We start from the raw sequence: 14,606 nt of genomic DNA, 5'->3' as shown, positions 1-14,606 counted from the left end.
CGTGGTGAATCTTTCTCATAAGCCTATTTCCCAGTTGCGTAACCTTCCAGTATAGCCCCGGACGTAGCCCCTCTGCGCGACCTTCTCAGTATGGTGTCTTTCCCTTTCCCCCCATGGTACTCCGGAACCCGATTTCCGGCTCCCCTTATCACGTGACCAGGCCGGCGCGCGCCTGCGTACTACGCTCCCCCCCCCTCGCCTCCCGGCCGGACTGGACTCGGTGGCTGCGATGCTGCCGTGGAGCGGAGTGAAGATGGCGGCGGCCGAGGGCGGCTCGGGCTGCCGGTGCCCGCTGTGCTGAGGGGCGCCGGGCAGTGCGGCGGCGGCGGCGGCGGAGGAGGAGGAGCGGGGAAGGGCCTTGGGGAGAGCGCGGCGGGGGCGGCGGGAGGTGAGTCCGGGCGGGGGGCGGAGCAGAGGGCCTGTCAGACCGCCCGGGAGGTGGGGGTCCGGGGGAGGGAGGAGCCCCCGGGGCTGCGGAGGGGACGTCCCCGTCCTTCCCCTGGAGGGGGCATCCCCCATCTGCCGGAGGGGTCGGGGGGAAGCTGCCTCTGGGGGCCCGGGCAGGGAGGCAGTTCCTGCCCTTGCGGTGGGGGGGGGGGGGGGGGGAAGGGTTGGTGCCCTTCCCCCGGTGCCTGACACGGGAGAGGCGCAATGGGATGGGGCGGGGGGAAGAATCCCTCACCCCAAACTAGGCTCTGATGGTGCGGGGCAGACGCGTCTCGTCGTCCTCTGCAAGGTGAGGAGGGGTCTGAGGCTCTGCGTGCTGCCCTCTCCCCACACCTGCGGCCAGTGGGGCTGGCCGCCTCTTAGCAGGCCCGGAGAGAGGCGTGATTGCAGAAGCGGCCGCAGTGTGCTCTGGTGGTGCCAGCGGGGAAAGAGGGACTAGCTTGGGGTGAGGGGAGGTGGTCAGGAAAAGTCCGTTTTGTTGTGATGTGAAGGTGCCCACTCCAGGGAGTCAGGTCTGATGGAAAGAGGTTGAACAGCTAACCCAGCAGCAAGCATGTTAGAGATTCAGAGTCTCTCGTTTGTCAGAGAAGCACCTGAGTTTTCTCTGATTAACAAAAGCTCTTTAACTTTGCTGCCTTTGACACAGTGCTGGTAAGGGAGTTATAGTCCAGATCACACACATCTCCTGCTAAATACTGCAAAAACAGCAAGAAGTCCTGTGGCACCTGATTGACTGACAGATGTTTTGGAGCATAAGCTTTTGTGGGCAAAGACCCGCTTCGTCAGATCTAACCTATGCTCCAAAATATCTGTTAGCCTATAAGGTGCCACAGAACTTCTTATTGTTTTTGCAGATACAGATGACTTCTCTAATTCTTGCCAAATACTGGTCCATCAAGACCAGTCTATATGAGACATCATCCTTTGTATTTCCATTCATATTGCTGCATTGAAGGGAGTGAGCAGACTTCTGCTCCATTACCACATAGTGTTTGTATGAGGAACAATTGCATTAAGTGTCCTATTTGTTTTCTTTTTATTACTCAGTAAATACTAACTTTGAGAGCATATAGCAACTTCATCATTTTACAAATATGGAAAAGCATGTGACTGTTCTCAGTATATTTATTGTCTTGAATAGTCTTAGTGAGAGCACCTTCCAGAAATGGGATTTCTTCCAATATTTTCTGATTTTGTGGCAGGCCTTAAACCTTGAATGTTTTAATGTCTTCGGACAACCAAAGCCTTCACTGAGTTGGGATTTCATTAAAAACCACAGACTGCAGCAATGCCATGCTAAGCATAAATTTCAGATAACTAATTTCCAGACATTAAAGATTGAGAAGACTTGAGTTCATAAAGCTTTTCATAACAAGGGTGGTGTTATAATGAAGCTACCAGTAGAAATAACATTTTATATGTTAAAAAAATAGTCAAAATATTTCTGTTCTCTGGAGAACTTTGTATGAGTTCAGAATCTAAACTAGGCTCTGCATTTTATGCCATGGGTCTCTGAGATACATATATTTTGCTTTAGGAAGCTTACCTTATGTTAATACGCTGTTCACTTGCCCCTTCTCAGCTTTATCACTCAGCAGACTGAAATGGACTGTTAACTGTGGTCAGTGAACATAATATAAAGAACAGTAGAGGGTAGCATGGATATTCCATTACATTATCAACCTTCTCTGGCTTTCTTCTGGTAGCGTGTTTCACTGATGCTAACAGTGAAGCATGGCTTTTTATTCGAACTGTGGATTGAATAATGTTACTTGAGTGAGGTTCTCGCAAAATGTAGAGCTTTTACTTTTGAGGATTACATTGTACTGCTGTAAGCAAGATAAAACCAAGCCTCTCTAGATGCATTTAAATTTGAGATGCCAATTTTTTCCATTTCTGAGGGAAGATTTTTTTTCCAGTGGTCTTCAAGTCAGGGGAGGGTTGTGGGGAGGGAACTTGGCACTTTGCATTCTTGATTTTGTGGTCCAAACTTCAAAATGTGGTGTTAGAGATAAAGGGAAAAGAAAGAAGGCCATATGAAGCCTTATCATTTTGAAAAGTGTGTGTCTGTAATAATATCAGGTTGTTACCTGTAACTTTTACCTACTTATAAACTAACCAAGGTGTTGGGTTATTATTGTGAGGCTTCACATATACTCATTGATGGACGTATAATTTGCATTAAAATGCTTTGATATCTTACTGAGAAACGGTGTGTTTTTTGGCAGAGGACAACAGAATTTGATGTGGGCAGAAATTGTGTTTTTTTGCTTTTTTTAAAGGAGTCTGCTTGAGATTGATTAGTGGTTTATCAGGTGCAATCTAAATTCTAAACCTAAGAGTTAGCGGTATTTAATCTTTAACTGCTGATGAGCCACCTTGCTAGCTAATGGCACTGTGGTACTGGGAAGAATCACTATATGTTGCCCACTACTGCACACATTGTGAAGTCACATCTGTGTGATGCCATTGGATTGCCATGACAAATGGATGCAACATCATAATACAATGAAATAATCAAGGTATGAAAAATTTATCTGATCTGTGCTGGTCAGAAGACTAAACCTGATAGCTAGATGATGGCTTAAAAGATGGAGGGATTGTCACCATCATGCTTTGGGGCAGTACAGTAAACCCCCGCTTTACGCGTCTTCATGGTGCACAAAACTCACTTTAATGCGAGTTGCACACAATGTGAAGCTGCTGGGCAGTCAGCCTGCCTTGCTTCCCACAGCAGCAGGTAGCCAGGTAGGCTAAGAGCCCCTTCCCCAGAGCAGCGCTAGGCAATACTTAGCAGTAGCTAGGTAACAGGCAGCCAGGTGGGCTAAAACCTCCTTCCTAGAGTGGCACTGCTGTCAAGGGGACAGCGGCACCACTCTGGAAAGGTAGGGAGAAGGGGTTTAGCCCCCTAGGTGCCCAATGCTGCAAGCAGCTAGGGGGGCTTAAACCCTCTTTTTCCCTCTCCCCACCACGTTCAACACCCTGCGGCCCCAGCTCACCCACCCACCCACCCATGCTGGGGGCTCAGGCTCCAACCCTCCCACACTCCGTTTCAACTCCACCCCCCCTGCAGCCCTAACCCACCACAGGCTTAACCCCTTTATCCCCCTCCCATGCCCCAACCCACCACCTAAGCTCCCCAACTTTTGTGAAATTTGAGGCATGCAAGGGTTGCATGAAACGTAGTCCTTGCATATCTTGGGGGACTGCTGTACTTTGAAGAGAATCATTACCTTAACCCACTTTCTGGGGAGGGAAGGATGCTGGGATTCTTACTAGGTTTTTGTCTGTGGATCTTTCTTGGGGAAGGACGGGGACCTCTTTCTTTGGTTATCTGACTTAGTAAGGCTGTGTCTGTGCTACTGTGCGGAAGTAATTCAAGCATGAGAAGAGGTGTGATCCCTGGCTTGGATATCTGTATGGGCAAAAGCTTCTAGTGCAGATGCAAGTATGACAACTCCAGATCTGAAGACGTGGGTCTGTCTCACGGAAGCTCATCGCCTAATAAATAAAAACATTATCTGGAAGAAGCTACAGGACTGCTTGTTTTTTTGGTTTGGTATAGTTTGGTTTGCTTGAGGAAGCTGGTCCACACTGGGAGTGCTTTGCCTGTGTAGTGTGCCGGTATAATTACACTGGCAAAGCACTCCCACTGTTGACATGGCCTCAGATCCTAGTTGAAAGGGAAAAGCATATTTTCTCTCCCTCTCCCCAGGTCTCCTTATTGTGGCGATCACAATATTGCACATGCTTCTGGCTGCTACATGGGGGAGTCTCTGCTGTTCACCCAGCCTCGAGGTTGTGTTGTGTTTCCTGCAGACACGTGTGTCGGTTTTGGTGGATTTTTTGGTAGTTTTCTCAAAAGCAGGTTGAAAGGAAGGCAACAGTTAAGAGCCCATTTCAGTCTGCTGAGTGGTAAAGCTGAGAAGTGCCAGACACACAGGAGTTGTCAGTCTGCAGACAGCTGTGTCAGGGAACGGAAGCTTTTGTAAGCTTTTCTTACTAAACCTCAGGGCTGGACATTTAATTTTAAAATGAAAAATCAAATTTTATGGTAACAGACAGTGTAGATGTGTCTTAGCACCTGCAAGACCAGCCTTCCCACTCAGTGTAGTCAGCTGGTGAGTGGACTGTTCCAAGCTTTGACTGTGTGATATCACCACGTTTCTGCCCTGGCTTCTGAGAGTAGAGTCTTGTCTGCTTAGCTGAACAAGGGGAGCATGGAGACCAGCAGTTATTTTTGGTCTTTTATCCCTTGGAATTAGTAAGGACTCCTGCTGACACTAGTTCTTGCATGCATCATGTCATAAGGGGTATGCTTGCAATTTACACGTCTCTTGCTCTGATCATTCAGATCCCAGCTTGGGGACAGGGCTGTGTGGAGCTGTTGAGTCAGTACTAGTCATTTTCCATTTTATTTCACTTGTAAGATAAAGCTGCATACAACTCTTGTACGTTTTCATTTAAATAATAGTATTTTTCTTGTCCCTAAACTGTTGATGGGCAGTACAGTAGAACACCAAGATATGCGCACTCCAGTTGTGTGAATTTTGGGTTAACACGACTCAGTGGCAGGGAGCTGGCACCTGGGTCTGTTAGTTGTGTGTAGCTGGGGGCCAGGGTGGGTCCTTCCACTGACAGGGTCAGGGGAAGCCGCCACTGACAGGATCTGTGTAACTGACCAGCACAGCAAGGCGGGTCAGTTCCTCTCTCCTGTGAGCAGGGGGTGGCCAGAGCCAGGTTCTGGGCTCCCAGGAAACAAGAAACTTACCAGCGCTGCTGCACTGGTCATTTTCCTGGATCCCCTGAGTTATGCAGAATTTGACTTATGTGTGGTTTTGTAAGAATGCAATCTCCATGTAAGTCAGAGGTCTACTGTACTGAACTTCTGCCTCTCCCTAGCAGCATTTGGTTTTTTGGGAGCAGGTAAAGTCATGCATAATGCACTTGGGAATGAAATACACAGTATAGTGAGAGACTGCATTGTTGCATACAATCATTAGTGATGGTTTTTAGTGCTGTGTGTGCAGTTTCTCTCTCATACTCTCTAACCCAATCATATATAATAGTTTAACACAAACAAAAAACCCCAGGCTTTCTATCTTTGGTCTTGGTAGATAAACTCTTTTGTTAAGCAGTCCGTTTGTCAACTTCAGTAGTAGCTTTTTCCATTCTTAAAATTCAAGAAAATTGTAATTTTTTTAAAAGAATGAGGCTCATGCGTGAAGTGAATATAAACATTATAGCTGTGGCTAAAATACAGTATCTCAGATCATTCGTTGGTAGTAAGGAGACAAATCTGTTTGATCGGGGATTTTAGGTAATTGGCATCATAGGGTAGTACTTCACTGTTTTTTATTTCTGAACTGGGGCATTTTTTTTTAAACTACTATGTTGAGGATCATTTGGTAGTCATTTCATCAGAATATTAAAACAGACTTTCCCTGTATTTAGTTTTACATTTTCTTTCCATATGTCTAATGGAAAGAGTGACACAAAATGTTATTGGCAGGAGATAAGTACACATTTTGTGTGGAGAAAGAAGGCGTTATCAGCTCATTCTCAGAATCTGAATTTTTTTAAATGTATCAGTTCAGCATTTCCATAAACTAAAATTCAGTTGTATTGTAGTCATCTTAGGCCATTGCCAATTTATGCTGCTTCCTCTGCATGTGGCCAAGGATTATTGAAAAAGGTTATTAGTCTATATAAACAAACCTTTGTGTTTGTGTGAAGTTTTCCCCTGTGAAGTATTTGGTTTTCAGAAACATTTGTCGTAAGATACTGATTCATGCCTCCAACAAATTTGACAAACTGATAAACTTTATAATCTCATCACAACAGCTTTCTGAAACTGGACATGGGTTTGAGAAAACAGTTTGGCATATAGCATCAGAGAGCTGAATTAAAAATTCCTTTCCAAAATATGTACATTTTAACATATATAACTGAGACAGCTGTATCATTATTAAAGTGGTGGTACTGCTGAGTGCTCTACATCCACTATTCCTGACTGGGAGGCCCCTGGATGAACCTGTCTCTCCTGGTACATGACACAGCATGTTCCTGACCACATATGGGACAAGCATGCGGAGCCACATTCTTCCCTCACCAGTTTTCGGCCAGAGTGTGGCCAGCTGAAGCCTTTTGGCACTATCAAAACAAAAAGCAGTCAAGTAGCACTTTAAAGACTAGCACTGTGTGGGAGGAAAGGGTTGATAGCTCCTTCCCTGTAAATGGAATCAGCAGGAGGGATGATATTGCAAAGCTTGTCTTTCTCACCTCCTCCCTGCCAATGTTCCTGTGTGGCTTGAAGCAGCTTGTCCCTTCCTGCTTGCATGTTGTCAATAGGCAGCTAACATCTCCAGGCTGCTGCTGTGCATCAGCTACTTCCTGTTTCCTGGTTACAGTGCAGGCAGGAAGGGGCTAAGACCTAAGGATGTGTTGTACTCCATGCAACCTGACTGCAGGTGCTTCAGCACACTCATCCAGTGAGGTGGTTCAGCAGAGGAGGGTGTCTAGGGCTACATCTACACTATGAGATGAATTCGAATTTAAAACAGTGACTGTTTTCACTACAAATACCATTAGCCCAATTTAGGGAGCACTAATATTGATATAATATTGTCACAACTGGGCAGGTGTGGTGTCAAATTCAAATTTAACAGTTTGAATGCAGGATAGTGTGGAAGTGCCATGTCTCTGAATCCAATTCATTTGCCTCCAGAGGCTGACTGGCGCTGTTGCACCTGGATCCTGCAAGTGGCCCTGCTCAGTTTCCTGGGTCCTGCAAGTGGCGGGGAGCTGGGAAACTCATGGCACTGCTGTCCCTGGCTGCTGGTTCTCTGCCACTCTTGGAAGCCAGGAAACTGACCAGTGCGGCACGTAGCTTCCTGCTGCACCCGGCTCCCCCGATCTGCGGGGACCTGGGAACCAGGCCACAGGGTGAGGGCTGGCAGTGGTGGTGGTGCAGCAGGGCCCGGGGGAGGATGCAGAATTCAGGGCTGAGAGAACTGTGGGATGGGTTCCTACAATGCACTGCTGCAGGAGTGAGTGTTTGGCCACTCTAGTGTGGCAGCACTGACTTGGCTTTGTGGGAAGTCCGGATACTCAAAATCAAATTTGTAAAATCCAGAGTTATAAAATTGAATTTAATAAATTTGATTTTAGTCTGGTAGTGTAGATGTAGCCTAGGAGACAGAAGCCTCACCTTCCCTGGGAGCACCAGGGCTGATGGTTGAGTGCAATGAAGATGTTGCTGGAGGGCGGGGGAGAAAAGCCTGGCAGAGAGGCTGCCCCATATCAGCGCTGTGTGGGGCTTTGGTTCCACAGGGCTGCTGGGGGGCGCCAGCCCATGCCATGTATAGCTGCCTCCCTTTTCCTCCTCCCTGTGGGGTTGCTGGTGGATATGGGCTGCAGCCTGCGCAGCTGCCCCCCTTGGGGCTGCCAGGGACACTACCTCCAGTCTCTAGGCCTGCTGTGGAGGATGCAGGTTGCAGCTTTCCCTACTGCCTGGCGCTCTGGTCCAGGAACATTTTGGTGCCTGAGGGATGTTGCTGTCTGGGGAGTGCCAGTTTTTAGAGGTGCAACCTGTATAGAGCTTCCTCTTATTATAACTTCAAGCAACGTAAGAGTTTGGATGTGCCTGGAATGGGATTGCTTCTTAGTAAACCTTACAGAAAAGAGGAAAAATGTGGAGTAGTGCTTTGCTTTGGCACCGCTGAATCAGTGCATAAGGTTTGAAAACAAGAAGAAAATCTTATTGGAAACCAAATGGACTATAGCCTTTTGTGTTTGTTAGTGAATGGTAAGAGTTTATAGGGGTGAAGAAAAAATACTTGCTGGAATTCCCATTTAAAATTTTTTACTAAAAATTAAACAGAAGAATTTTATCAATCCCTTTTTAAGTACAAAGTACACATTAACTTCATATAAAAACAATGTATATTTGAAAAATACAATTTAAATAAAGCATGTACCTTTTTCTTTCATTTAAAGCAAACAAACAAACAAATTAGGACCAGAGCAATTCCTGGTAAATCTTCTAGTAAGCTGTGTTTTGAGAAGCCCATTGGTTTACTCTAACTTTATGAATGATTTGACTCCAGTTCTAATGAGGCTTTCTGCTTGTGTGCCTGAGTGTAGTAAGATTTTTTTTTTTTTCAGACACAAGTGAATGGAAAAATCTCTAGTCTTTAAATGCCTCTTGGTTGCTTTATGAGTTAAATATAATTTGTTAGTTATGCAAGATGTCTGTGTTGAATTTGTTCAGTTGTATTTACAAATAAGTGGCAGTGACTTTTTTGTCCCCTTTACATTTTTCAGTCTATAGGGTGAAGTGTATGAGGCTAAATTATTTAGATTAAAGGTAATAGTTCAAGGGCCAAGCAGGAAGCAAGATTTTTCTGTTTTGCTGAATTTGTGAAGTACAGCTTTCCCACTCTTTGGATTCTTCAGTCTGCTTCACTTTGGAGTAGCTAGCTGATTATAGTAACAAACAATTATGAATTGTTAACCCCAGAAACCCACTTGAGTGTGATTTTGGGCCCAGCATTAATCTGTTCAAGGAGTTGCAGAAAGTGTAATTTTGGGATTGTTAACTATGCAGTAGGTGTGCACACAGCTACTTGTCATTGGTCCTTGTTTCAGAGAACACCTTTGGCTCTTGGATGTCAGACTTTTTAGATCATGTGCTGTTGTGGGCAGTTAGAGTTTTGTCTTGTTCCACCCCCGCACCACCCCCCCTGTAGTTGATGAAGTGATCCCAAATATATAGTTTCATTTGATTGTAGCCACCTGATGTGGCTGCATTTCTGACAATGGGGAGATAAGAGCCAGGTCATCTAATTTTTATTCCTCACTGCACCCTGGTTTGCTTCAGTTGATCTCTTTGTAAAATGGAAAACTGAATTCATGTGAAATGTTTGCATGCACAATACTAATTTCAACAAAAGCTCAAAAGTTAACTACTGAATTTAACAATAGTCTGTGCAATTTATTTGTAGTGTCCTAAGAAAAGTTTCTCGGTGTGTTGCCTTTATAGGAAATTTCACTAAAGTGTTACAAAAATCTAAATAAAAATAAATTCTGAAAATAGTTGAAAAACAGCAGAGGGAAGCCAATATCCATCTGTCTGACAAACATCTTTCCTCTTCTGACTAACCTTATTAAAGAAAATTAGCTATTGTAAGCCTCAGAATCCTTAAATTACTAATGAGAACTAAAGGCCTGATGAATAGTTCTGTGTGGCTCAGAAGTTTTATCCTACCATCAGAAGCTGGCTGGTCTGATAAAAGACACCTCATTTACCCTGTATTTTTCAATAATCTAACTAGAAATTTAATCTTTGAACTTTTTTGTATTGTCCTGAAACTGGGTGTTCGTACAGTTTCATATTCTGTTTTGTTATTTGTGGATCAGTCATCTCTAGGGTACGATTTATTCCATGTAAAAGCACAATGGTTTTTCACTGTTTGCTTACTGACTGCTTGTATTTTTCTACTTTGCTGTCCTCCTCCCTCTTATGTGTATAAAGATCTCATACAAACCTTACTGTCAGATCAGTTCATGCATGTGCCTGATCACAGAGGAATGCAGAAGAAAAATACCACCTCATAATACAGCATAGGCATCATATCCCCTGTAACTCAACACCCTCAAGGCCAGCTGCTGTACTTGTCATCTTTATATGATGATGGATATTATGAGCTGGTAATAGGAGAGGTACTTATGCTTCTCTTTTCCTGTCTGCATTATCTCCTGAAGAATCCAAATGAACCATTCTGACTTGCCTGAAATACACCAGCACTTGAAGTGAGGCAAGTGTGTTTTCTGGCTCCTGTTGACAGAGTTGTTTTTCTTCTTGCATGTATGTGTGGAAGTACCATTGCTAATTATGTATGAAAAATCATTTTTAGCCGTCTTAAAGGTTTAACACTAATTTAGCTCTTCCAGCTTCTATTGTAGTGCAGAGCTGTTTATGGTTAATGTAAAGAATTCTAGATTGTCAGCTACAGAGTTAGTGATAGCTTGGCAGGATTTTGGTATGTAAGCAGGTATGTTCCCTTACAAGTCAGTCCAATACTTGTTAAGTTGTAGTTTGACTGTTGTAGGCATACCTGGTGCAGTCATAGTTATATGCATCCAATGTCTCTGCAGTAATGTAGTTGTCTGGTGCGTGCTCATGTCCACTGTAATCTGAGTGCTTGGGCAGCCACATGCGAGTGATTCACAGATTTCAGAGGTTGTTGATCAGCAGAGCAACCACAGCCACCAGCATGTGTTTTTACTGGTAGTACACATCTGCACATGGCTCTGTGCACATCACAAAATTTATCCTGCATATGGATAGAAAAAATTAGAGGGAACATCAGTCTAGACCCAAATGCAAAGATGCCAAATATTTTCCATTCTGAACTGCATTGTACTCGGTACACGTAATCTTATATTTACAGATCAGCAATCAAAGTATATGTTGCTCTTTGCTCTCCCTGGTCCTATGAGTGAGAATGCCGGTGACAAATTGACACATTTGAATTTATATGTTAAACTTGTTTCCACAATGTGAAGGCAAACATTTTGAGAACTTTGCAGAGTTCTGTATTTTCCTTTCTCATATTGGTGTCCTTTCAGATTTTATTGTATTTTCTGCATTTTGTCTAGTGCTAAATGATCTAAATGTCAATAATATCAAAAGAGCTCTCAGAAATAGTTGAGTATTCATTCTTAGAGAGGCAGTGACATAGTTCATTGAGCCTGTACTAGGGAGCCAGAAACCGAAGAAATTCTAATCCCAACTCTGTCAGTGACATGTGTGACATCTGCTGCTTTAGTTTTTCCACCCTGTTAAACTGGGTTAACTACCACAGTGAAATGTGGTACAAAGTTAGGCAATGGAATGCTGTTATAATTTATAATGTGTTGATAAACAAATGTAGGTTAACTTTTTTGTTCATTGAATAGCAGGTTTATAGGTATCAAAAATCTTAATTCAGAGATAGCATTTCATAACTTTAAAATGCTTTTATTGTTATGTAAATGTTTTTTCTAACCATAACTACAAGTTATACTTGCTAGTAGTTTGTTGCATTAGTTTTGTCAACTAGTACAAGCAGTGGTTTAAAAATTAATAAAAAAAAAACTGTCTGTAGAAAATAACTAAGGTGATGTTTCCCTCCTTTTTTCTGTTTACTGTGAACTCTGTTACTAGATGGCTAGCTCTGTATTAACTGATTATCACTTTTCTTTCTTTGTAGCATGAAAGTTGAGTGACATAGCTGATAAAATGTGGTTGATGCTATCTTTGTGTTTATAGTTTAACCAAGTGGATGTAATTAAGCATCTTTATAGAACAGACTTGGTCAGCGTGTCACAATTCTGAACAGTATAGCATAGAATAAACTGTTAATTGAAGGGGATGTGGAGGACGATATCAGTTGCAGGTGTTAAAATGATGATGTCTATGACAAGCTGGCATTACCTAGATTTTCATGTAATCTCTGCTAAGCAGAAAAGCAGTGGGCAACTCTTCAAAGGAGTGCATTTTGACAGCTAGAGAAGGAGATTAAGTCTCAAATGCTTTGACCCTTTCCTTTGCTTTTGCAGTATCTGTTGCTTTTTCATGGTAATTACATGGCATTCCAGGTGGTACTCTTTTGACCTTCAAAACAAATATCCTAAGAATCCTTATTTGAGGAATTCACAAAACATTGTAAGCTTTGTAGTGGAGCTTCATGATTCTGTGATTCTTAAAAACAGGATGCAGTGCAACTTTGCTTTGTTGTAAGTATAGAACTAGTTCTCCACACACCCATTTCATGAAGCACATGCATGCTTATTCAGAGACTAGTAGAACTAGAACTTGAAGGTTTGTGTGGATAATGAAGTAGCATATACTGCTCTGCCAGTAGCCTTGACCTTGTCCTGGAGTTAGTGCAGTAAACAGCTTTTATTGGGGATTTGAACTGGTTCTCCAAGTGCAATACTAGGCATGACTGGTGGATACGTCTCAGAAATCTGAACTTAGACATCGCAGTCATATCAGTATGCTTAACTGAAGTGGCAATTAGCTAATGACTTTAATACATGTACATTGTAAGTACTCAATTACTTCCCGCAAACCTCCACCAGTTTTCTAGACTAAGTTATATCAGACTTTGTGCTCCATTTAGTAGACAAAGTCAGATGATGTAGTTTGTTTAAATTTCTGTCTCATTTCATTCACATGTGATGACAGTGTCCAAAAGGTTACTTTGTGCAACTCATGTGGTCTCAGCTGCTACTGGAGTACAGCATTAGACTAGCTCTTACTGTTCTGAAATTAAGGTTTAGATGCATAGCCCCAGATGGCATGAACTGGGGGGCAAATCTTCAGTATATGAAAAGACGTGGCTTATTATTTTTTTTAAATATCATGTTTTTCTTGTATTTACTTCCTGATTTAATGTTTACTACTATAAAAGCTGTTTTAAGGGATGGAGTGCAAGAACCCAGAGGGTCAGTGTTTTCCGTTTGTGTTTGTTGTTTGAAATTTCATGAAGCAGGTGCAGTCTAGCAGGGTCTTTCCACTCCAAGAATGCTGCAAACTGCATGGAATTGTCACTCAGGATGGGCTGCTGCTTTACTGTCAGAATAAGTGTAATTGACACATGGTTATCTCCCTGACCTTGTCACAATGTAGTTTTCTTACACTCTTTTCACTATGTGCTTTACAGCATTAACCCCCTGTCTTTCATTGTCATTAATTTAAACACGAATGTCCTGTGGCTGAATAAATGTTGTCATGCAAATAACTAGTCTTTCTCAACGTGGAAATTCTTGTATTACTGCTGTGACCAACCAGTTGTATATTTTCTCAGACAACTCTTTTCCTTTGCTTCTGTCTGCATTCCGTTCTTGCATGTGGCTCTCAAATCTTATCTTCAATAATCCTTTTGTCCTTCCCATTATATGCTTCTTGAGTATTTCAGTGGTTGGTTAACTCAACCCCATTACTGGGGTCTGCGACTGTTGTTTTCTTTAGCTCCTTTTCATCTGTCCCATGTGCGTGATCAGTTCTGTTTGGTTAATGCCATCTGATATTCATTGTTAGTCTGCTTTTTCACTTTGATCTATCCAAGTATCATAGTCATTCAGATTTATCAGCTGTACATTTTGGACTATACAGGCTCATTTTTACACCACTGATATATATATTTTTTGGGAGTTTAAAAGAGGAGAAATTGTGTTTAGCCCTTTATTTATCAAGTCTGCCTGTTTCCTGTGTTTGCTGGTGAGTTTGATAGGGATTAAATTCATAGTTTTTAAAAAATGTAATTTATAAATCTAGCTTTCAAAATTAGAATTAAATCAAAATAAATAACTTTGATCTTTCTGTTTTTCACTTGCAATCACTTAAATCCTACTTTTTATACTTGATTAAAATATTTTTGTTTGTTATCAAGCTCAGTGTAAATGATTGTTACTAGGCAGAGGGCTGGCTGCAAGGACTAGCTATCACTCTCATTCAGTGATAAAGGGGGCTGACCATTTGAGTTTTCTCTGTTTAAACTTTTATACAGAGTAAGACAGATTTATTTTGAGTTTTGGGCCTCTTAGGGGCTGTTTCTGGGTCCTGTCAATGGCTTTATAGGTGAGCTTCCTTAGCTGAGCTAGTTCAGCGTGTGTGTTGCTCTGCTGGGGAGGATTGTTACTTCAACTCTATGCCTCTGATGGGGGAAACCACAGCTGCTGGCCCAAATGGCACAAAAGCAGGTTCAGGTGCATAACCAACACATTGGGTGATCATAACAAGGGAACCCCTGTGATCAATCCCATCACTTTTAGCATGCATTGTATGTTACTCCTTCAGGGTAAGGTGAATAACAGTAAGCCCTTGAAATACTCAGCTTCAAGTTGCGTGTAGCTCGCTTCAACACGAGGTAAGCACAATTAGAAGCTGCTGTGGGCAGCTAGGCAGGCTAGGAGCCCCTTCTCCTTGTTTTCCCTCAGGCCTTTCTCCAGCCACACTGAGGGAAGGCAGGGAGAAGCAGCTAGGAAACTGACCAGCCCTGCAAGCTGGGGGAGCCAGGAAGCAGACTGTAACCTGAATGTTCCTGTCTCTTCCCCTCCTGCCCCTGTTCCAACTTGTGCAAAGATTTGAGTTACGTGGGGTTGCAGGA

General features: G+C 43.0%; 1 protein-coding gene across 1 annotated transcript in view; it reads left to right on the top strand.

The window, feature by feature from the left end:
* Window positions 1-265: 265 nt before the first annotated feature.
* The window catches only part of FBXO42 (F-box protein 42), a 75,801-nt gene continuing 61,460 nt past the window's right edge, over window positions 266-14,606 (top strand). The window contains exon 1 of the mRNA XM_074975674.1: window positions 266-388. The gene's annotated coding sequence lies outside the window, so the exon portion shown is untranslated. The remainder of the gene's footprint in view (window positions 389-14,606) is intronic.

Source organism: Carettochelys insculpta, chromosome 23 (genome assembly GCF_033958435.1).
Source record: "Carettochelys insculpta isolate YL-2023 chromosome 23, ASM3395843v1, whole genome shotgun sequence".
Lineage (NCBI taxonomy): Eukaryota > Metazoa > Chordata > Testudines > Carettochelyidae > Carettochelys > Carettochelys insculpta.
This window is presented reverse-complemented; position numbering and strand designations above follow the sequence as displayed.